Source organism: Pelophylax lessonae, assembly GCF_965119305.1.
Source record: "Pelophylax lessonae genome assembly, chromosome: 6".
In the NCBI taxonomy this organism is placed as follows: domain Eukaryota; kingdom Metazoa; phylum Chordata; class Amphibia; order Anura; family Ranidae; genus Pelophylax; species Pelophylax lessonae.
The window spans coordinates 242284128-242308265 of NC_138773.1; the positions used below are offsets into that span (position 1 = coordinate 242284128).

The 24138-nt window shown below is 42.2% G+C and overlaps 1 protein-coding gene across 1 annotated transcript in view; it reads left to right on the forward strand.

Annotated features, from left to right (window-relative positions):
* PDE11A (phosphodiesterase 11A) overlaps positions 1–24138 on the forward strand; it is an 830139-nt gene that overhangs the window by 673531 nt on the left and 132470 nt on the right. The gene's annotated exons all lie outside the window — the stretch shown is intronic.

Sequence of the window (24138 nt, forward strand, 5' to 3'; positions counted from 1 at the left end):
AGTGTGAACCAGCCTTAGGGTTATTAGTTAATTGTAATTCAATATAAGCCCCCATTCACAGTCCATTTAATTGTGCCAACTCAACCTGAGCATAAAATTCCTTGAAGCTTGTAGCTCAAAGACGTCCATGAGCTTCTTTTGACCTACAAACCTCAAGCGTTTTTGGAACCAGAAGACTTTAGTTGGGGCCTCTTAAAATGCATGTAAAACACACATGTGCTTGTAACAACTATTCCATTGGCTAACAAAAAAAAAAAAAAAAAGCTCAAGCCTCAGAAACCCACAAACATACCTGTACAAATGTTAAAAAAGCCTGCAAAATGACCGAAGACGCTCAGCTGAAGTGTGAATGTGGACTTAAGATCTGTTTTAAGGTGGAATTCCTGCTTAAAGTGGAACTACACTGCATCAAAGCACCACAAAGCAAAAACCCTATATAATTCATTTTTAATATTTAACGCAATCAAATCCATCCTTCCATGTCTCACCTTGAAAGATACCCCCCCCCCCAGCATTTCTGGCCATAGCCATTCTGAGTTAGGGCAGATGATTTAAGAAGCACTGACTTCCTGGAATCCATCTGCCCTTAGCTTAGGCATGCTGGCAGGATGGTGTGTTTAACTGAGAAAAATCCTCCTTCCTTCCTGAAGACTTCTGGGGTGTATGACATTGTTTGCCTAGGTCTGGAAACCAGTAAGTAAATTAAGAAATTTTAAAAACAGTTTAAAACAAGTATGATATACTTTTTTATCTATTTACTAAGGACCCCCCCCCCCCCCCGTCAGCCAGAGCAGCTTCAGATGGGAGGAGGGAGCCCCAATAATAGATGGGCTATTACAACCTATGGGTGATGACAGTGCTTTAGGCTTTACTAGCCATAGTCGGAGTGCTCTCTCCTCTCCCCTGCAGCCACCGCTGGCTGACACAGGGGACATTACCAGACCAGACGGGAGTGAGCTGAAAATAGGTATGTACTATATATATTTATACATCTTTCTTAAACAGATACACCATGCTCACAAGTTCTCAGCACTTCAAGTCCCCTGACAAAAATTACCAGCTTTTCATGGCACCGAGAAAAACTATATTGTGTTTCCCATAGCAGGGAGATCCCTCGTTTTCATTTCTCATTTTCCCTCAAAGCACAACTAGCAAATATTGAATGGTGTAAGCAGAACATTTCAAAAGCGAACTTATCTTTGATGCAAGTTTTTTTTTTTCCTTTTGAAAACTATAGGCTTTTTAAACCCCAAGTCCATCCCTTTTTTTTCTAGTAGAAATGTCAACCTTAAACCAGATTCCAGATGTCACTTCCCCAGGTTAGGCTAACAAAATGAAAGGTGAGTTCCAGGAAGCTCTCTTTAATGCTATATAGCCAGTCTTGTGATCCAGGCACCCCTGCCAGGAAGTACAATCAGGTTATTGACCTCTCTGCAGACTACACTGCAGTTAAAAATTGCAGCTTGGTCCAGAATCCACCACAACAGTTGGTTGGACAATAAAGAAGCAGAAAAACACTAAGGAAATTATCCTTCTGCTCCTCCATCCTATATGCATCACAGTAATTCACATTTTTTTTTTTATATGTAATGTTAAATGAAAGTACAAATGATTGTTTCATATGAACATTTTCCTTAAATATGATCATTGAATACAACAAAGAAAGAGACTGATTCAATTTCATTTGGTTAGTGCTAAAAAAAATAGTTTTGCTGATCAACATAGGGGATCAAATCCCCTATCTCTTGCACTGTGTTGGAGCTGCATAGAGTCCAGAAAAGGACAACTAAACTAATTAGGGGATTGGAGGACCTTAATTATGAAGAGCATCTACAATCGCCTAATTTATTTTCCCCGGAGAAGAGATACCTGAGAGGGGACATGATAGCAATTTATAAATACCTCAATGGTGATGATCTCAGCACAGAAAAAAAGCTGTTCAGTCACAAGGATTGCATGAGGACTCGAGGGCATACAATGCGATTAGAGGAGAAGCGTTTTAACCTCAGGCAACGAGGGGGGTTCTTAACTGTTAGGGCTACAAGATTGTGGAATTCTCTACCACAAGAGGTGGTTTCTGCAGGAAGTATGGCTACTTTCAAAAGACTCTTAGACGTACATCTCAAGGATCAGAACATTGAGGGGTATGAGAGATGATTACGGCCACACACACCTACACAGGTTGAACTGGATGGACTATTGTCTTTATTCAACCTCACCTACTATGTAACTATAAATACCTTAACCGGTTGCCGACCGCCGCAAGTACATATACTGCGGCGGTCAGCCCCGGCCAGGCAAAGTGACGTACCGGTACGTCACTAGCCTGGAAGCCAATAGCGGGCGAGCGCGCGCCACCGGAGGCACGCTCCCACCCCGGCTCGTTCACGGACACCTCCTTGCGCGTGACTGGCGGACCCAATGTCCGCCGGTCACTCGCGATCGTCCGCTGTGAAGGGAGAAAGGCAGGCCGCTAATGTAAACAAAGCCGCCTGTCATTCTCCCCTGTGTAAAAGCACTGATCTAACGGTCCTGCTATGTAGGACCGTTGATTTGTGCTGTTACACACATAGCCACATCCCTGCACAGTTAGAAGCACGCCCCTAGGGACACACTTAACCCCTCCCTCTCCAATAAAGTTAGCCCCTGCTTCCCTGCCAGTGTAATTTTTACAGTAACAGTGCATATGTATAGCACTGATTACTGTAGTAATGTCACTGGTACCCCCAAAAGGGTCCGATCTGCCGCAATGTCGCAGTCCCGCAAAAAAATCGCAGATCGTCGCCATTACTCGTTAAAAAAAAAAAAAAAAATGACAAAAATCTTTCCCTTAGTTAGTAAATGCAATAACTTTTGAGCAAACCAATCAAAATACGCTTATTGTGATTTTTTTTTTACCAAACATAGGTAGCAGAAAACAAATTGCCCAAAAATTTTAAAAAATTTAGATTTTTACATTTTTTTTCGGGAATTTTATATAAAAAAAATGTGAAAAATATTGTTATTTTTGCAAAATTGACGCTCTTTTTTTGTTTATAGCGTATGATCAAAAAATCGCACAGGTGACCAAATACCACCAAAAGAAAGCTCTATTTGTGGGAAAAAAATTTGTGGGAAAAAAATGACGTAAAATTTGTTTAGGTACAGCATCGCACGACCGCGCAATTGTCCGTTAAAGTCACGCAGTGCCGAATTGCAAAATACCCCCTGGTCAGAAAGGGGGTAAAATCTTCCGGGGCTTAAGTGGTTAAAGATACGAATCTTTCACTAAAACAACTGTATTGTCATTTGTATGGCCAGCACTGGACTTATAGCATTGCACAGGCCTGACTGGTGTCAGTGGTGTCTCTAACAGCGTTAGAGTTGCTATATAGGGGATTCTAGCAGACTAATAATACGATTCAGGTACCTATTGTATTCTAGTTGTATGTAAGTGCCGGTTTCCACTAGTGCGACTTGCTGTGCGACTTGACACATGTCAAGTCGCACAGCAAGTCAAAAGCCATTGATTTCAATTCGGCCCGTTTTCACTGCCGCGACTTCAGTTGCGGCGACTTCAAAAGTAGTTCGTGCACTACTTTTGAGCCGACTTCAGTGCGACTTCCCTCTATAATGAGGGACAAGTCGCACTGAATGCCGCAAGCAACTTTCACTACGAAGTCGCGCTAGAAGTAGCACAACTTCGTAGCCGCGGCAGTGGAAACGGAGCCTAAGATACATTTAGCCTCGGTTCACATTAGTGCGATCACAGAGATCGCATGTAATTCTGAGTGCACTGCTCCTAAATTACATGCGATCTCTGTGCGGTGCGAATTTCAGCCATACAAACTATATGGCTGAATTCGCACCGCATCCGCACAAAACAGTAGTGCGATCCGATTCTGTGTGAGCTTGCAGATTGCATTGCAACTGGGGGCGTCGTTAACTTTTGATTGACACCCCCTGCGTATCGCATATGGCAGTGTGAACTGCCGGGGGTGCGGATGCGATGCGGGATCACGCTGCATATTCGCAGCGTTCCCGCATCGCACAAATGTGAACCCGGACTTAGGGCCCATTCGATTTGTATTTCTTTGTAGCATTAGGCAGGTGCGTTGTGAATAGGGGAGAAGAGGCTGCAGTGACCGGCCTTGCAGCGCAGAGTAGCCTTCGGAAGCAGAGGATCAGGTGAACAAAACTGATTTTCCTGGTCCCCTAGATGTAAATGATTATTTAACCCCTGCAGTGTGAGGACAGCCCCACTGCAAGGGAATATATAAACTTTCCCTGGAGTTCATTTTAAAATTAAAAGGATAATAATCTATTCTAATATATAAAACTGCTACTGAAATTCGTTACATAGGTCAAGAAAAAGTTCAGCTACTACAGCTAAAGGATGGATCAGCTGGATTTCTAGGTAATGAAAAAGATACATTGCATAGATATTTAGCTTAAATAGAACATTATTCACATCTGAGTCAGTTCCCGTGAACAATTATTCTGCTTTTGTCATTTTGTGAACTTGTAGTTTCAATCTTTGAACACTAGGTGACACTGTTGATTGCAACAAACAAAGGTTGGATAACTCTGGAATTGTAACACATCCCTGGATTAACCAGTGCACCGCACCATGATGGATGGTTCGCTCTTCATAAAATATACTTATGAATAAACCTATGTAATATATTTACTCTGTAGCCTATTTAACCGTGAAATAAGGTCATAGTTTCATTGCATTAAACTGCAAATTGTAATAGATAAGTATATATTTAATATATCATTGTCATTCTGTAAACAGGGAAACAAAATGGCTGCAGAGTCTATATGGGGCGGTTTAAGAGGACTTTTAATGCCAAAATTGCAGTAATAATCTACATGTAAATTTATGTAAATACAACGTCAGATCTGTAGTCATCAATAACTTATTATTTAAAGAACTTTGGCAGAAAAGTATAATATGCCATTTAAAGGATTACTGCACTGCTATAAATCCTATATTCACACTTGTCCCTTCAACCTCTGGAAAAATACCCAGTAGGAGTGTTACCTGCCTATAGCCGGTAGAGCAAGCTGCCCATGGCCTGTTCATCCTCTTTAGCTGATGGACAAGCTGCTTCTTTCCTCTAGAACAGTGGTCTCTAAATTGTGGCCCGGGGGCCAGATGTGGCCCTTTGCTTGCTTTTATCTGGCCCTTGGGGCACTATTCCACCAACTGACACCAGTGATGGGGCACCATTCCCCCTACTGGGATATGAGAAGTTAGAAGCACTTACACACCTGTATTCATTCCCCTACTGACACCATCAATGGGGCACTATTCCTCTCATTAAACCCAATGATGAGGTACTGATGCTGGGGGATTTTCTACTACCAATGGCCACAGTCTGGCCCCTCTAAAGCCTGAAGGACAGTAAACCGACCCCTTGCTTAAAAAGCTTGGAGACCCCTGCTCTAGAATGTGCTCCTTTCAAAGTGAAAGAATACCAAAACAACCCCATTAAGTGGCAGAGGCACCCAAATCAATAGTAACAAACAATCCAAGAACAGGCTTACTGATTAATGAAAGAAGAAATAAAGAAAAACCAGTAGAATGCAGGTCATGCTGTTTAAAACTGAACCCCTGGCAAAAAAAATAACATTAATTTACAGCAAAACCTTGGATTGCGAGTATAATTTGTTTCGGAAACATGCTTGTAATCCAAAGCATTCTTATATCAGAGCGAATTTCCCCATAAGAAATATTGGAAGCTCAGATGATTCCTTCCACAACCATTTATTCATAAATCCTTCAGTTTATAGTCCATATAAAAAGATTATAGCAATGTGATAGGTTGTGTAACCATAAAATCTCCATCCACAAATGGCGCCTCCACAAGGAGATTAGAAGCAAAATCCAGCAGGAGCTACAGAGTATAAAAGAGAAGAGAGGCACCTCTAATGGCGCTTTTCCACTGCATGGAACCGAATGGTTCGGCTCGCTTTTGTGCTTTTCTACTGCTGGTACCACATGGTACGGTGTAGGAACGGTTCGGTACGGTTCGGTACGGTACGGTACGGTACGGCGGCGCTGTTCCTCTGCATGGAACTGAACGGTACGGCACTCAAAAACAGTACCACCTCGATTGTGGTTCCAAGAGGTGCCATACCCGGTACCATATCCCACAATCCTTTGCATGCAGTCACTACTAGCCACTGATTGGTCAGAGAATCCCACCCACCCCGTTGTTATCCCACCCATTTAACTTTAGTACTACTTTAGTGGAAAAGCAAACCATACCGAACCGTACCGAACCGTTCCAACACCGTACCATGCGGTACCAGCAGTGGAAAAGCAAACCGGGCCAAGCAGGGCCGAGTAGAGCCGAGCCGGTACTTGCAGTGGAAAAGTGCCAAAAGTGTAGTAATATGGTTACATTTAATGAAGGTTCAACATTTAGCAACTCACATGGTTGATGAGTAAAAGAGGCACATCTAAATGCAGGCATCCGGGGTAAAGCTGTCCACATAGACCATCCTCCTCACTGCCGGCTCTCACCACTGCCAGTCTGCAATCGTGATCGGGACGACTACCCTGCAGTAAAGCGATCGGAAAGCGCTCGTGGAGCACAAGATGGAAGGGATGACGTCCATGGCAGTGCATAGGATGGTCTTTGTGGACAGCTTTACCCCGGATGCCTGCATACATAGATGTGCCTGTTTTAATCATCAACCATGTGAGTTGCTAAATGTTGAACCTTCATTAAATGTAATTGCTACACTTAGAGGCGCCCCTCTTCTCTTTTATACTCAGTTGTGACATGATACTACTTGTATATCAAGACATACCTTGTTTATCAAGTCAAAATTTAAAAAAAAATATTTTCTTGTCAAACCAAGTTACTCCCAATCCAAGGTTTTACTGTACATTTATTCCTCAGTAGCCACATAAAGCTTCTTTGCGTGCGCCAAACCCAGTTATCACCTTGTAAAAGTAGTAGTAGTGCTAAACATAGCTCATGCAGAGAACAGAACTGTGGGAGGGACCACCTAGGCTCCACCCACTATAGACTGCAGAAAACTACAGGAGGGGCGGGGACAAGACCAGTCATCCTGCACAGGAAGAGAGAGAAGCAGTGACTGGTCTTTATTATAGGAACCTCCTGCACAGTGGCAAATTTTGACACCAGATTACTGCCCATATCTGGAAGAAATACACCAAGATTCAAGAATGAACACTCCTCTTATATTTTTGTATTTAGACAATATCTGACTATCCCCAAGTTTAGCTTTAAGGCCCCAGGCACACTGATGTATTTAAATAGAATAATACATTAGCAGAATTAATAGAACATTCATTTATTCTAGTAACTAGAAAGCATTTACATGCTGCTGTAAAATCGAAATATAAACTCTACAATGTGCATGGGCACATTGAATAAAAAAAGCTGCATTCAGAGGCACAAAAAATAAATAATAGTGAAAAGAGCCTAAAAGCAGCATTTTTACTGCCTGTTTACATGAGGACTAAAACCTATAGTTATCGGCTGTGAAGGCAACATGTCCTAATGTATTAGTATTTTCAGAGGCTGCATGGACACACGTGAATATGGGATTTGTAGTAAAGGCACATTTATCCTGTGATTTCTGTGAACACGCACTTTTGCTGGTCATTCAGAGCTTGTTCAGGTGGTTTACTGGAGTGGGTGCAGGCGATTCTCCCCCCCTGGCCCATAAACTGCCCAGTTTCATAAAACGCACTGGGTTGAATAGCCTGCAATACGGCAGTCCCAACATTGAATTCAGAATTTCAAATGTCTGGCATTGCACAATCACAAAAACGCTTTATGATCTCCTTTTTTTTTTTTTTTTTGTGGACAACAATAACAAATGGAAAAGTCCTAGTTAACTATTTTGTGATTCAAATCCATTAGACCCTTTTTTTTTTTTTTTTAATAAGTCACAAATCAATATGTGTGGTTTTTCATGGCTAAATAGATACTCAGACAGTGCAAAGACACTTATTTCAGCAACGCTTTAACATATTAGCTACAGATAAATATATTTTACATCTCTCACAAACTGCATCTGATAAAAAAACACATGCAGAGGAACCTTATTATTTAATGGATCCAGAAAAATTGATAGCTAAGATAATGCAAATTAAAAAATACACAAAAAAAAAAAAAAAGAAACATGTCAAGTGATTTTTAACCAGTAGAGAAAATTGGAAGGCTCGGTTCACCTTAAAAAGTCATGACTAAAGGCCCGTACACACGTAGCGATTGTCGGCCGTAAATATGCGGCCACCGACCGATTGGCCGATTGTCGGCTTGTTAGTATGATGCTTCCGACAACCGACTGCAAATTTCTCGTGTGCAGGCTATAAAATTTTTGTTGGCCAACAACAGAACGGTTCCTGATTGTTCCTCAGTCAGTACAGAATTCCGCCCACAAACAGCAGATGAGCAAGACTGGGCATGCTCAGAGAAGAAAAAACACACGGAAAGTTAACCATCACATGACATCACTTTTGCAGTCGGCTGGCCGTCAAAATTCGTGTGCAGTCTTTAGCTCTTTTCAACCGACAGGACAGCACCGGACAAAAGACGGCCGATCGTTCGGCCGACAATCGCTACGTGTGTACGGGGCTTAAGGACTAATGTCTGAAACGCGTAGGCTGTTTTACAGCATTGTACATATTTACATAATAAAGAAATACTATTTTTTGGATGTTATCCTGAGTGCCAACCATCCCTTTCCTTATTCTGCTACGTTGGAGGTGTCGGCAGCCTCGAGGTCTGAGCACCGGACGGAGCTGTTATGTGGGAAGTTAGTAGCGCCTATACACCTTTTTTCCCCAGTTCACCTTAAACCCTGTACCAACGTGCTGCAAACGTGTGATATATACGTGATTGCAGGGTGGATTGATGCACCACCATTCAATTAAATGGGTTGTGTATAGCCAAATGCAACAGTAGAGATAATTTTTGCCGTGGCATAATCAATGTGGCATATTTACACCCATGCCCACTGCCTTCACAGCTTAGGGGGAGCATTTAATAGGCATGGTCCAATTTACTCAAACAGGGTGAAAAAACCTTCCTAAGCCTAATCCTAAATTAAATAATAATAGCCAGTTATATTATGTGCATTTAGAAGCACAACAGGTTAAGTCCGGCTTCCGCATCTTCACACCTCCAACACCCATTTGTTCTTTAAAATAATAGATAATCATTAGCATGGTAAAGGAAGTTAAAGCGGAGTTCCGGGAAAGAAACATTTTTGAGATAAAAATACCCCCAGGACAGTCAGGGCTAGTGCATTTAAGCAACAATAGCCTCTAAACTGTCCCCTGATTAACTTACCTGCAGGATGAAATACTTACCTTGAAAATGTCTTGTCCAGCGCTGCCATCTCCGGTGTGGGCAGCTGAAGCCGGAGCGTCCCTCTTCGTGTCCTCTTCCTGGATGTTGGAGTCCCAGAATGCCCTGCTCGTCACTTCCGGTGCAGGCGCGTCATCCTGAAGCGGGTTCTGCGCATGCCCAGAAGCTGCCCTAATCCATCGGCAAAGAATGACGTGCCTGCATCGGATATGACGAGTGACACCGGTGCAGGCGCATTGACTCCTGGGATTGATGCCGCTCATCTCCCAGGAGTCAATGCAAAGGGAGAAGTGACGTCGGGGGCCACGGCCGCAGAGGGAGGAAGAGGAAGGAAGGTAAGTATATTTTAAGAAAATAAGAAAATTTTAAGAAAAGTGAAACAAAAAAAAATTATAACTATCCAATTCTTTTTCAGGATATTTTCATCTAATAGAAAATGCAAAGTTCATAAATAGGGTGGAACTCCGCTTTAAAGAGGGCCTCCCACTTTGACTTTTACAAGAAAAGTTTTTTGCATACTTTTACATATCTGTTTTAAAGTGTGCTTTTTACTGAAGGAAACCTCTGCTTCCGTATTTTCCCAATGATTTTGAATCAGTCTAGCCTAGATCTTTAATTCAGCGGTTACAGTAACAACTGAGACCCAGTGGTACATCTCTATAGCAGCCACAGGAACATCATGTTGACAGACAACCAGCTTTTAGGGCCATTTTACACCACATGCAGTCCAGTGCATTTTTTTTCTGAATCAAAAACGCATGAAAAAAAAAAGCTTATATGGTTTTTAATGTCATAGTTTACACCAGTGCTTGCAATTTCAGTGCATTCCAGTTCCAGAAAGAAAAGTAGAACATGCTGCATTTTTCCTGCACTGGACTGTACTAGAATGCTGTAAAATGCATCAAAAACACACTGGAACTCACCAAACGCACCAAAAACGCGCTAGAACGCACATGTTCTTAATTAAGTTTAGGAACATAGAGGAGGAAAAAATGCACTGGACTGCATCACAAACGCATCAAAAATGCACTGGAACCTACCTAAACGCACCAAAAACGCACTAGAACGCATATGTTCTTAATTAAGTTTAGGAACATAGAGGAGGAAAAAATGCACTGGACTGCATCGCAAACGCATAAAAAATGCACTGGAACGCATCAAACACGTGCATGCAGAAAGACATCTGGAATGCATCCGGACTGCGTTTCTATGGTGTGAACTGGCCCTTAGGCCTATTCATATTAAGACAGATGGTTTTGTGGCTGTGTTTTTTTGTGTCTCAGGGCCAGTCCATACCACATGCAATGCAGTGCATTTTTTTTGCATCAAAACGCATGGATAGTAAGTCATATGGTTTTTAATGGCAAAGTTCACACCAGTGCGGTCAGTTCCAGTGCATTCCAGTTCCAGAAAAAAAAGTAGAACATGCTGCATATTTTCTGCACTGGACTGTAAAAACACACCGGAATGCATCTAAACTCACAAAAAAACGCACTGGAACACACATGTCCTTATTTAAGGTTAAAAAGAAAGAGGAGGGAAAATGCACTGGACTGCATAAAAAATGCACTGGAATGCATCAAAAACGCACATGCAGAAAAGCTTCCGGAACGCATTCGAACTGCGTTTCTATGGTGTAAACTGGCTCTCACTGAGTGTCCCCATTTCATTGGGCTCTTAATGCACGTCCATGTGCCAAAAAATATACCTGCTTCATTTATCCTCCAGATCGTGGAGGTTCTGTAGGTGAGGAGCGCAGTGTGTGAATAGGAAGTCTTGGAACCTCTGGTAGGTTGGATATCAATAATCACTTTTTGTGTATGACATAAAGCATAGGGATTTGAGAGCACCCCCCTTTCCATTGGTGGTGTTCGTTCTGTTGGTTGTGGGCACTGCAGCCAGTGTCTTAATAGGATAACCGTGTTCCGAAGTGCCTGTAGGAGCTAAACCAATTTTTCCAGGACACCGCAAACAAATGCGAGTGTTCTTTATTGATAAACTGGGAGAGACACTGCTCAAAGTAGAAGCAATAGGATCCACGTGCAATGTCCACTGCAAAGGTGCTCCCCTGGCTCGTCTCCAGGAACAGTGGAAAGTGAAATGGATGGCTGCACATTTGACAAAGAAGTATCAAATATATATATATATATATATATATATATATATAGCTGCAAGAAAAAGTATGTGAACCCTTTGGAATGATATGGATTTCTGCACAAATTGGTCATAAAATGTGATCGGATCATCATCTAAGTCACAACAATAGACAATCACAGTCTGCTTAAACTAATAGCACACAAAGAATGAAATGTTGCCATGTTTTTATTAAACAGATCATGTAAATATTCACAGTGCAGGTGGAAAAAGTATGTGAACCCCTAGACTAATGACATCTCCAAGAGTTAAGCCCCGTACACACGTACCGATCGTCGGCCGAACGATCGGCCGTCTTTTGTCCGAGGGCTGTCTTGTCTGTTGAAAAGTGCAAAAGACTGCACACAAATTTTGTCGGCCAACAACAGCCGACTGCAGAAGTGATGTCATGTGATGGTTAACCTTCCTGGTCTTTTTTCTTTTCTGAGCATGCCCAGTCTTGCAAATCTGCTGTCTGTCGACCGAATTCTGTACTGACTGGCGAACAATCAGCCGTTCTGGTGTCGGCATACAAAAATTTTAATGCTTGCACGACAGATTCTGTTCGGCCGAAAGTGCGCTGTCGGCTGTCGGAAGCATCATACTAACAAGCCGAAAATCGGCTGATCGTTCGGCGGCCGAACAGTTTCGGCCGACAATCGGTACGTGTGTACGGGGCTTTAATTGGAGTGAGATGTCAGCCAACTGGAGTCCAATCAATGAGATGAGATTGGAGGTGTTGGTTACAGCTGCCCTGCCCTATAAAAAAACACACACACCAGTTCTGGGTTTGCTTTTCACAAGAAGCATTGCCTGATGTGAATGATGCCTCGCACAAAAGAGCTCTCAGAAGACCTACGATTAAGAATTGTTGACTTGCATAAAGCTGGAAAGGGTTATAAAAGTATCTCCAAAATTGTCTATAAATGGAGAAAGTTCAGCACTGCTGCTACTCTCCCTAGGAGTGGCCGTCCTGTAAAGATGGCTGCAAGAGCACAGCGCAGACTGCTCAGTGAGGTGAAGAAGAATCCTAGAGTGTCAGCTAAAGACTTACAAAAGTCACTGGCAAATGCTAACATCCCTGTTAGCGAATCTTCAATACGTAAAACACTAAACAAGAATGGATTTCATAGGAGGATACCACAGAGGAAGCCACTGCTGTTCAAACAAAACATTGCTGCACGTTTACAGTTTGCACAAGAGCACCTGGATGTTCCACAGCAGTACTGGCAAAATATTCTGTGGACAGATGAAACCAAAGTTGAGTTGTTTGGAAGAAACACACAACACTATGTGTGGCGAAAAAGAGGCAAAGCACACCAAGATGAAAACCTCATCCCAACTGTGAAGTATGGTGGTGGGGGCATCATGGTTTGGGGCTGCTTTGCTGCGTCAGGGCCTAGACGGATTGCTATCATCGAAGGAAAAATGAATTCCCAAGTTTATCAAGACATTTTGCAGGAGAACTTAAGGCCATCTATCTACCAGCTGAAGCTCAACAGAAGATGGGTGTTGCAACAGGACAATGACCCAAAGCATAGAAGTAAATCAACAACAGAATGGCTTAAACAGAAGAAAATACGCCTTCTGAAGTGGCACAGTCAGAGTCCTGACCTCAACCCGATTGAGATACTGTGGCATGACCTCAAGAAAGCGATTCACACCAGACATCCCAAGAATATTGCGGAACTGAAACAGTTCTGTAAAGAGGAATGGTCAAGAATTACTCCTGACCGTTGTGCACGTCTGATCTGCAACTACAGGAAACGCTTGGTTGAAGTTATTGCTGCCAAAGGAGGTTCAACCAGTTATTAAATCCAAGGGTTCACATACTTTTTCCACCAGCACTGTGAATGTTTACATGGTGTGTTCAATAAAAACATGGCAACATTTCATTCTTTGTGTGTTATTAGTTTAAGCAGACTGTGATTGTCTATTGTTGTGACTTAGATGATGATCAGATCACATTTTATGACCAATTTGTGCAGAAATCCATATAATTTCAAAGGGTTCACATACTTTTTCTTGCAGCTGTATATCCAGAAAAAGAGGAAAAAGTAAAAAAGGGGAAAAAAGAGGAAAACAGATTATAACAGGATAAATAATAAAAAAAGGATATTCAAAAGAAATAATGTAAACAAATAAGCAAAAATGATTTTCATTACAATCAATTAAAAGTTTTTTTAAACCAAACATTTCGAACAGCAGAGTGCGCGGCCATCCTTTTCCCTTTCATGTGTTCATACATTGTGCTAAGGGACAGATGCCATAATTTGGTCTGTGCATACGCATTCAGCTGCCATGGAAAATTGCTAGAATTTTTTTTTTCTTACCGGTTCAGAACTTCTCAGACTTGGCACACTTAAGAGAAAGTAATTTGGAACTTTCACATGTAGCCAATTTGTTCAAAACATAAACTTTTTTTATTTATGTATTTATTTATTATTATTATTATTATTATTATTATTATTATTATTATTATTATTATTATTATTAATAATTGCTAAATATCAAATATATATATATAAATGGTATTTGCCATATCAACTAAACCACCACTAGGTGCTCCCTTAAAACCAATGTATCAAAAAAAGGAAGAAAATACGGAATAAAATCACACTCAAAATATCAAATATTTTAATAATATTATTATTTATAAAGTATTGTCTATTTTGAGTGTGGCTATATTCCCTTTTTTTTTTTCCTTTGTGGTTTTTGTTGTCACAAATGGCACTAGGAATATGTTATGTGCCCGATATAGATGCCAATAATGCTTTACTGAGTATTTTTTAAATGACTCCTCTTAGAAGAATAGACATCATGCATACTTTTGTATACCATTAATACATGTCCATGATTTATGGTTGATCATGCTTCGCCTCATAACGGTTATATATCACCGTACAGAGAGAAAATTATTATATTTCATATAAAACAATAATTAGGATTAGATAATTGATGTTTAAATCACTGAGCCTTTGCCAAATTACAGAAAGTTGGCCGTTTCTCCAGAAGGGGGCAGCAGCCTCAATAAATTGAGCCTCAATTTGAATCACAATTCTCGAGCAAAATGTCATACATTCATCCATGGACGGCTTATGTTTGTTTCAGCCTATTCGTACGCTTATTATTTCATCTTAAACCTTCTCCTGCTCCGTATACATATCACATACGGTTTAATCACAGCAGAGATCTTTTGTTTCCATTCTCAGCATTAAACTCGTAAACATTGCGTTTATGCAAAACTGCTCCGGGGAATCAAATGGCTGAGAGTTATTTAGTGCAAATGTTCCAATTGATTTAAAACAGCGGCACTGCCACCACGGGCTGATAAAAGTAGGAATTTACATAGATAGCAGTGGGAGCAATGCATCACACAAATAAGAAGCTAATAGGACAATACATTAGTCTGTTGGGATGCGGTGTTAAAGCGGCACTTAAAGAAATGATGTGTTTTACAGCTGATCGGCTCTGTATTCCCAGTATGAAGAGCTGCTCTCCTAATGAAGTGTCAGTGCTGGACTTGTGTCAGCATCTGGGCTCAAGCCAAAGGCCTAGGCAGCAGCCAGGGACCTACAAGCTGGATGTGAAACCACATGCTGTAAAGCAGCAATCCCTGTGGGGCTGATTGGTCTAGGTGACGGCGAGGCAATTATCAGAGCTTGCTGGGAAAGGCTGCTGTCATTTTCCCATCATATAAAAGAAATTACAGTATAAAATGCATATATTGTATATAGCAAATGTTTATTCGGTGATATAGAGGCTTATCCAATGATACAATCAAATAGGTGGATCCATAGAGACAAGTTGTATTTCATTATCTTAATCATACAGTACAGGACACAAGCTCAATAATCCCAGACCCTGGGTTATAGGCTCATACCTTCAGGTGAGTGGACACTGGCAAAGCTTTTGAGGGCGCACTCCCTGGGAGCGTCCCCTATTACCCCACCCCCCTCCGTGAGTCCTCAGCCTTTTGCTAGTATCCTAAGGTGATGGACCTCTTGATGCTTATGGTGAAATCACTCTTAGGTTAAAACACATGGAGGTTGATTTACTAAAAGGGGATACTGCAAAATCTGGTGCAACTGTGCATGGTAGACAATCAGCTTCTAACTTCAGCTTGTTCAGTTAGGCCCCTTTCACACAATCCGGTCCGTCGGCAGACTCCGTTTATCTTAGGGGGGATCGATCCGCTGATCCCCCGCTGGACAGGCGGATGACAGCTGTGTCTCCGGGCTGTGTGCAGAGACACAGCTGTCAGGTCCCCGCTGTTCTCTATGGGAGAACCGGATGGGAGCGGACCATCTGTCCGTTCTCATCCAATCCCATCCGATCCGCTGGACGGATGGAAAATAGGGTTTCCATCCGTCCAGATTTGACGGATCGGATCAGATGTCAGCGGACATGTCTCCACTGACAACCGATGCCACATAGAGATGCATGGGGCATCCGATCTGAACGGTCCGCCTGTGTGAAAGGAGCCTTAAGCTTTGACAATAAAAGCTGGAAGCTGATTGGTTTCTATGCAGAACTGCACCAGGTTTTGCATTCTCCAGTTTTAGTAAATCTTCCCCTAATTATTCTTAAAATGTTCCTTCTTCCCTCTTATCCTACCTACCCTGTGTAAAAAAGGTCTGTATACTTCTTAGTTCAATTTTATCCCATTATCCCAGTGGCTAGATATTTCTGTGAGATTGTAATGATAGTTGCCTCTTTCATTCGTGCTTTGTCCTAATCATTGTATAGGAAGAAATCTGAACGCAGATCCATTGTCCATGATTAAAGGCCACCTGGGTGCAGGCAATTGTTAACATCATGAAGGAACAAACCCGCAGCCTGCTGTTAAAGTATTACTAAACTCACAATAATAAAATCAGTCTGTATATGCAGTAAAGCATGCTTGTTATACTCAATGTGGAACCTAAGGGGTTTGCATTGTGTAAAAATGTTGTTTGATCTTGTCTTCTCTGATCTTCCCCTTCTTTTACTGTCCCCAAGCCACCTGCTTATAGAACAGATAGATAGAGCCCTAGAAGGCACTCTGCACATGCTCAGTTTGGTGTGTAATGCTAAAAGGTATTTAGCAGTTTATATTTACTAAAATAATTGCATTTCCATATTCTGTGTACTGTGGGTGATCAGATATAGTGAATGCAGGGTCCTGGGTTTAGTAACACTTTATTACAACAAATATTTTGGTATACTGTTTTACGAACTGAGGTGTAGAGTATCAGTCCTGCCTTTTATTCAGGATAAAAAATGATAAATAATGTTACAATTACTCATCCGCCAAGGTTTTCCTGGACACTCGACATTTATTTCTGGCTTTGCACCCGCAGGTTTACTTATTCCATGCTCATTAAATATTGGTTGTTACAACCCTAAGGCTCCGTTCACATGTGAGCGTATGGATCGCGGGCAGAACCGCCGCGGTTCCGCCCGCGATCCGGAGATTTATTGCAAATCGCGGGACGCCTAGCGTTGCCCGTTGATTTGCAATAGCCCCCCAAGCGCCGAGCGATGTTGCCGCGATTTACGCCCGCCGAATCGCGGCAACATCGCGCAAACAAAATCGCGGGACGCAATACGCTCCAAAAAAGTACAAGAGCTTCTTTGGAGCGTATTGCGTCCCGCGATTTTGTTTGCGCGATGTTGCTGCGATTCGGCGGGCGTAAATCGCGGCAACATCGCTCGGCGTTTGGGGGGCTATTGCAAATCAATGGGCAACGCTAGGCGTCCCGCGATTTGCAATAAATCTCCGGATCGCGGGCGGAACCGCGGCGGTTCTGCCTGCGATCATACGCTGACATGTGAACGGAGCCTTACTAATATCACTAATGGTCCAAACAATTTGACCCGTGGTATGGCTGCCATTACCCTTACAAGATCGTGGGGCCCCATAGCAAAATTTTAATGGGCCCCCCCCCCGGTACCATCACAATTGTTATTGATCTTAATATCAAGTATGTCTTAGGGTGGGTTCACACTACCGCAGAAAAAAAAGTTCTGTTTTAATTTTTTTACACTAGTGTCAGGGATTCTGAACACTGGGCCCCCTCATTTCTCCAATGACATGAACAGTTGTGTCACAAATAAAAAAATATTTAAGTGGTTGAATCATGCTGGATTTTCTTCCCCAACGAATATTAACCAAGTCCGCCGTCATTTCTGTGTGCACTTTGAGTGCCGGTTCACATTTCTGCGATCACAGGGATCGCATGTAATTCGGAGCACACTGCTCCTAAAATGACATGCGATCTCTGTGCAGTGCAAATGAATTTGCACCACAATCGCACCTAACTCGCACAGGACCCTTTTTTTCGTCCGCAGCAGAATCGGATCGCATGGTGGTTCACACTAGTGCGATCTGATTCTGTGCAAACTTTCAGATTACACTGCGATATGCGATCTGATCTTGGGGTGTCGTTAACTTTTAATTGACACCCCCAGCGTATCGCATATGGCAGTGTGAACTGCCAGGGGTGCGGATGCGATGCAGGAACACGCTGTATATTCGCAGTGTTCCCGCATCGCAGAAATGTGAACCGGCACTAAAGGATAACTAAACCCAAGAGCAAAAATGCAATATATTGCAGCATACAGTATATTTCTTAGATGTACTGGCTGTCTTAATTTTCTTTTCTTTTTTTTTAAGCTCGGAACATTTTCAGCAAATTGAGACTTTACATGTTCATCTCACCTGGAATGCTGTGTTCTTTTCACTTTCTATGAGCTGCACAGAAGAATATCTTTCTTCCTAGGAATCTCCTGTTAAAGAGGTTGTAAACCCACTTTAAAGTCTTTTGCCTATAGGTAAGCCTATATTTAGGCTTACCTATAGGTGCTATAAATATCTCCTAAACATGCCCATTTTAGGAGATATTTACAGTACATGCAGCCGATGACATAATCGGCGCATGCGCTCTGAAGGAACGGCCACCCGTGCTGTTCCTTCAGAGTCCTATGCCGTGAACGGCGGCTCCCGCATGCATGCGCGGGAGTGATGTAATCGCGCCTCCGGCCAATCAGATGGAGGATGCGAACAAGGAAGCAGGGTGGCGGACATGTCGGCCGTCCTGTCGCTGAGCGGGCGGCACTGCGACGGCTTTGTTTTAAGGTAAGTATTTCATAATGAGCTAGTATGCAATGCAATTCGAGCAGCTGAACTGTTACTTTTTGTCACCATCAACTGACCCTGGCTGGACGGTGCCTACATTCTGGGCCAACCATTGACAGGATCTCCTTGGTGTTTATAGCTTTTTTCTTACATTCAGGATATGTATAACAGCAATGTATTTGTGTAGAATCAAATTCATATGAACTGCTGTATGTTGTATATACGATTGGTGAACCATATTTGGGCCCTAAATCGGTTTTATATCATATATGTTTTCATAGTCTGTTTTTTCTCTTTTTTGTTTTTTATATGGAATTTGAATAAATAATGATTTTAATTATATTATGTGCCTGGAAAATCCTTCCTTCCCAGTCTTCCATGTTCTCTATTTAGTATGCAATGCATACTAGCTCATTATGCCTTTGTCTTTACAGGGTTTTTTTTCTCATTTTTTTTTTTATGAGGGTTTACTTCCTCTTTAAGTACCTATGGCCCTGTCCCCCATGTAGTGGAGATGAAGAGGTATAGACATGTTTGTAGTCCTTATTGTAGGCACCCTTTAAAATGATGGACAATCTCGAGGCACACTCCAAAATTATGGACTTGAGGCGCCCCCATTATAAAATATAAAAAATATTTCTATAGTTTTACATAATGCATCAACATCAATACAGTAGGACACCCAACGTTAGAAGTGCTTTATTCTTCCAAAGCAAATACTAGTTCTGACTAGTATTCCAATGTTTCTCTTCTCCCTCAGTTTTTCTCCATCACTTAGCTAATGAGACCCCAAAGCTGATGGAGAGAGGCAAGGGAGGGTCAAAGAAGGATGATATGCAAGCAATTGACATCCTCCTTATCAACTGATGATGTCATTGGTCATTAGGAAGTTGGCAGCTAGAAGATTGTAATGGTGCAAATGAAAACCTGTGGCTTTGTGTAACTAAAAAGGCAGGTTTCATCCACCCAGCAGCTTGTATACATTTTTGGGGCAATTTTTAGGCATTTTACCAAGGCACCCCTGAATAAACCTCAAGGCACCCTGATTGTACAAGGCTGGCCTAGAGCGACAGCCATGGTTCCCAGCATAGATACAGCAGAGGAGTGATGTAGCCACCTCGGGACAGGAAGTGTGTTATTTGCAGGATCACTAGGTGAAAATAAATCAAAAACAACTTGAAAAAAGAAATGCAGCCATCACACTAATGACTAGTAAGCTGCAATATATAAAAGAGGGATGTTAAAGGTTGAGAGAGGGACCAAATTATTATTTTTTTATACACTTTTAATATCTAACACTGGCTGCAAAAATGATTCTGAATAAATCAGATACTGGCTATTTTCTTATTTTAATTCATCCAGCTAGTGACAATGCAAGCGAGAAGTACAAGCAGCTCAGTAAGACCATCGATCTGTGTGCGGACTCCACATTGTGGCGACTGCGCTTCATTGGCTCTCAGCTGGCTGCAGGCTGGACCCCGGTACTCATTACCATTAATAAAAATTAATGAGGTTGCTAGACCATTTCATAAGAGCTGAACACTTAATGTTATCTGAGGATTAAAAATGGTAAACAGAAAAGGGACCAGTAGCTCACACCGACTGTGGTGTCATTGGAACTTGGCACTTCGGCCGAGCTGTTTGCAGGTTTTAGCATGGAGAATCCAATTGTTTTCTGGAGCTTCTTCCAGCCACACGGGGCAAATCCATCAGTAGCTCGAAGCCAGAATGTATTTAAATTTATCAACAGCCTCTATTTGGCCATTTAAGACCCCGACTGCCAAAGTTTTATTCACAGAATTGAAATTTAATGTAACACCTGTGGGATAGAGAAAAATATCATTGTTTGTCACTTCTGTCCACAATTCCATATTACATAGTGACAAAACGCCTTCTGTTGTTTAATTCAAACAAAAAAAGTTAAAGGATTAACAGTAAAAGCTTACAAAGTCCAATAGCTACTGTATAAATGAGACTGTTTGGCCCTGCTTCAAAATCCTTACATCAAAAAATTGGACAAGGGATAAACAGGTCCATTTTTACTCTATAAAGTGCAAGACGTAAGTCTTTAAAGTAAGGCCCCCTTCACACTTGTCCTACGACTTGGAACTGCAAAGTCATACCCCATAATTTTCAATAAGTACCATTCAAATTGGTGCGACTTCAAAGTATATCCTGCACTACTTTGGTCCGACTTTGATGCGACTTGAGGTCCATAGACCTCAAGATTACACAGGCATTGCTTAAAGTCATGTCAAAGTCATGTCAAAGTCACGCAACTTTCAGGTCGTACAAGTGTGAAAGGGGCCTAAAACCCTTTTTTTTTTTTTTTTGATGATGATGATAGAACTTTAGAAGGGTTAGAATCCCTGTAAGGTTTTTATTGCGTACAGTGTTCCAGTTGAGATGACTTCCCCTCATTTCCTGCTTCAATGACCAAAGGAAAATGAAAAAAATGCTCCCTAATGGGGCCATATGCCTTAAAGTGGTTGTAAAGGCTCAAGGTTTTTTAATCATTATGCATTCTATGCACGAAGATAAAAAAAACTTGTGTGTGCAGCTCCCCACCAATACTTTCCTGAGCCCCATCTCAATCCTGCAATGTGCACAAGAGCAATGACTTTCTTCCTCTGTGTTGGCTGAAACAGCAGTGGGAGCCATCGTATTTTATTCGACTAAAATCTCCAGTACATTTTAGTCGAATAAAATCATTTTAGTCGAATAAAATCATTTTAGTCAACTAAAATCAAATGTTTTTAGTTGAATTGTAATGCATTATGTAAGCATTTCTACAGTTTCCAAACTCAGTATACGTATAATCCTGGAGTAAAAAAAAAAAAAAATCTAATATCATGTTATAATTTATGGTATTCAGGTTTGAACAAACTCACAGATACATATTTAGCCACTCTGGGTGGTCTGAGGAGGCCTGTAATGCTGCGCAGTGCTCTGGACGGTGGTCTGAGGAGACCTGTAATCCTGCAGAGTTGTCTGGACAGTAGTCTGAGGAGGCTTGTAATGCTGCAGAGTGCTCTGGACAGTGGTTTGAGGAGGCCTGTAATGCTGCAGAGTACTCTGGGCAGTAGTCTGAGGGGGCCTGTAATTCTGCAGAGTGCTGAATGGTGGTCTCCGGTCTGAGGGAGGACCTGTAATGCACAGTGCTCTGGATGCTGCCATGCCGGTGGTCACTGGTCGGAGAAGGCCTGTAATGCCGTACAGTGCTCTAGACAGAGGTCTGAGGAGGCCTGTTATGCTGCACAGTGCTCTGGACGGTGTTCTGAGGAGGCCTGTAATGCTGCAGAGTGCTCTGGACAGTGGTTTGAGGAGGCCTGTATTGCTGCAGAGTGCTCTGGGCAGTAGCCTGAGGAGGCCTGTAATGCTGCAGAGTGCTGTATGGTGGTCACCGGTCTGAGGGATGGCCTGTAAAGCACAGTGCTCTAGATGCTGCCATACTGGTGATCACTGGTCAGAGGAGGCCTGTAATGCTGCACAGTGTTGGATGGTGGTCTCAGGTCGGAGGGATGGCCTGTAATGCACAGTGCCCTGGATGCCACTGCCAGTGGTCAGAGGAGGCCTGTAATAATGCACATAAAGTGCTCTGGATGGACGGTGGTCTCGTAGAGGCCTCAGGCCTGCTGTAATTGTAATGTACACTAGTACTACACACTAAGTCTGCTCTCTGCTCTGGACGTGGGCGGTCGTCTCTTGAGTCAGGACTTGGGAGCGGGACAGTCTCGTCGGGACTCAGGAGGCCTGCCTCTAATGCACATTGTTGCTCTGGTCTCTGGTAGTCGTTACAGACGTCATAGTCGCTTCAACTTGCTTGCTTGCAGGGATTGGAAGAAGGTGGAGCTTTGTGAAAACTGGAAGTTAGTTCACAAGGGTTAATGTCCCTGCCTCACATTTTAGTCCGGTTTTGGTTCGTTAATGTAAACGGATTTGATTTTCATCATAGTTTTTGTCAATAGACGAAAATGTGCTGTACTTTTCCTTTCGCTTTCACCACTGTAAAAATGTCCTTCATAGAAGTCCGTGATGATGAAACGCGTAAGGGCGTGAGCACGCGGTCACCAGGGTTACCAATAGCGTCTGACGTCACACCCGGAAGGAAGTCGACCAGGTACCAGGCGGTTCACCGCAAGAGACGCTAGTGGACTCCCGAGGGGTGTTTTTTTTAGAAGAATTATCTTAGAGTACACCTGTTTTTTGTTACTGTAAAAATGCCGCTGACGAAAACTTTGTCGAAAACATTTTCATTGACTAAATCAACACTGACTGGAGGCAGATGAGTTCTTCTACTTTGCTGAGTGAGATAGAATTTTATATTTTATTTTTTGGGGTTTACAACCACTTTAACTCTTTCGTGACACATATAGAGTGGCCTAACACCATGGGAGGATAGGGGAATGCTAACCTTGTGAGCTTTTCAGTGAAGTTTTGGGGATTCCACAAATGGCCTACAGGCATGGCAGGTACTAAGCAACATTTTTAAAGCTGCACAGTTTTTTGTAAACTACTGGTGGCCATTTACTACATAGCCAATTTTATCAGCTTAAGTGCCGGTTCACACTAATGATATCACAGACATCACATATGATTCAGAGCGCACTGCTCCTAAAATTACATGCAATGTCTGTGCGGTGCAAATGCAGCCATACAGTTTGTATGGCTGAATTTCGCACCACAATCGCAGTGAACACGCACAGGATACTTTTTTTGGTCTGCTCGGGAATCGGATCGCATTGTGGTTCACACCAGTGCGATCCGATTCATGTCAGATCGCACTGTGATATGTAATCTGATCTGGGGGTGTCGTTAACTTTGAATTGACACCCCCAGCGTATCGCATATGGCAGTGTGAACTGCTTGTGCTGCGGATGCTATGCAGGGACACGCAGTATATTTGCAGTGTTCCCGCATCGCAATAGTGTGAACCGGCACTTATTCAAAATGTGAACTTGATCTTTGTGTCTGAGCATAAAGACTAACTTTAGCAGCATTGGTATGCATCAGTTAACTTGATTATAACTTTATGGCTAATTGTTCTGACTAACAGCGCTATGTCCTATCCAACAATATTTGTGTCTTTATTTTTTTAGTAAACCTACTATAGACTTAAGCAGAAAGTAACAGACTAGAGTAAAATAAATATTTAAATGTGTCTAGCCAAAACTTTTTTTTTTTTTTTTATTTTGGATAGCGTTCCGTAGGAATTGAACCCCTGTCAGGTTTTCGCTGCTATTTGGGGATCCATTAGAGAGATGTCCACTTGCCTTTTTTTCCCAGCAAGAATGGTTTTACCAGATAAGAACTGAAGGAAAAGCTCCAACACAGACAGAAATAGTGTTTTTTTTTTTTTTTGAAGAGTAACTGAGGGCTGGTACCCCTGACCTCTCAGCTTTTTTTCTGTCTGTGTTGCTGCTGCACATTTTCCTTTACTTCCTGCCTAGTGTTGTCAAAGTGAAGGGACTTTTCTCTAAGGCCTCTTTTACACCTGTGGTTGGGGGGCAGTAAGAGCATGTGGTTGAGTCGTGTTTTTACCAC